General features: G+C 41.4%; 1 pseudogene; it reads left to right on the top strand.

Moving 5' to 3' along the window:
• The first annotated feature begins 1,047 nt into the window (after positions 1 to 1,047).
• Positions 1,048 to 1,146, top strand: LOC145557165 (small nucleolar RNA R71; annotated as a pseudogene).
• The last annotated feature ends 240 nt before the right edge of the window (positions 1,147 to 1,386 follow it).

The raw sequence follows: 1,386 nt of genomic DNA, 5'->3' as shown, positions 1-1,386 counted from the left end.
TGCATGATCTTTCAAAGCATTAGCAAGTTGAGAAATTTGGTTTTCAAGCATTTTATTGTGGGTCATCATTTCATTAAACTTCTTATCACTAACTGCCATGTATGTGTTCAACAATTTGGTTTGATTCTCAATTATTTCTTCCAAATTGGTCCTAGGTGAAGAAGGTTGTGAATAGGAATTTTCTCCTTGAGTCCTTGGAACAAATCCGGGTGGGGGACCTCTTTGAGCATTATTTTGAAAATTGCCCTTCCCTTGGTTGTTCCAAGTACCCCTATTTTGATTTTGACCATAACCTTGATTATGGTTACCACCACCTTGATTATGGTTACCACTACCTTGGTTGTGATTTCCATAACCTTGGTTTTGATTACCATAATTTTGGCTTTGATTTTGGCCACTATAACCTTGGTTATTATAGCTACCACGAGAACCTTGGTTCCCTTGGTTTCTATAATCACCACCTTGATTATAGTTGTCAAAATTGCCTTGGTTTTGGTAATTCCTATTCCATTGACCTCTTTGATTATCAAACCTTTGAGCATTATTATTTGACACATAATTCACATGCTCACTCTCATTGTTATCAAACTCATCAATACATTCATTAGGACAATTACTAGAGTCATGATCATACGATCCACATGCATCACAAAACAAACAACCCATAGGCATATTATGTGAAGAGGGAGGGGGTTGAGAGTTAGAAGGAGTACCTCTCCCCTTAAATTGGGAGGGAAGATTCGAAGCTTGGGAAGAAGAAGAAGTGCTCTCCAACTTGGCTTTGATTGCGGTCATCTCCTTTCCCAAGTTTGTCATTTGAGAGGAAAGGTTGTTGATCGCATTTAGATGGTACACCGAGTACAATGAAGATTGCTTGCTTGAAGAGTCTCTCTCCCCATCTTGCCAATCTCTATAGTACGTCACCACGTCCACCACTTCTTCTTCGGTCTTGTTCATGATAGGACCCCCGGCCCCCCCCCATCAAGGCATGACTTGCCTTGGGGACTTAAACCGCCATAGAAGATTTGGACCACTTGGTATGTTGGGATTCCGTGGTGAGGGCACTCCCTTTGATACTCTTTGTATCTCTCCCATGCTTCGTAAAGGCTTTCATTTGGCCTTTGCTTGAACCCTTGAATTAAGGCTCTTGCCTCCGCCGTCTTCTTTTAAGGGTAGAAGCGGGACAAGAAGGCCTTTGTAACATCATCCCATGTTCTCAAGGAGTTGGGCTTCACTTCTTTATCTAGCCACTCTAAGGATCTTTCTATGAGAGAGAAGGGGAACAACTTGAGGCGTATGAACTCTTGAGAAACTTCGTTGACTTTGATGGTGTTGCAATATTTTTCAAATTCTTTAAGATGGTTCAACGGGCTCTCATTCTTAGCC

The sequence above is a fragment of the Chenopodium album genome, chromosome 8, assembly GCF_948465745.1.
Source record: "Chenopodium album chromosome 8, dcCheAlbu1.1, whole genome shotgun sequence".
Classification (NCBI taxonomy): domain Eukaryota; kingdom Viridiplantae; phylum Streptophyta; class Magnoliopsida; order Caryophyllales; family Amaranthaceae; genus Chenopodium; species Chenopodium album.
Note: the sequence above shows the minus strand (reverse complement) of the source record. Positions and strands in the feature narration are given on the sequence as shown.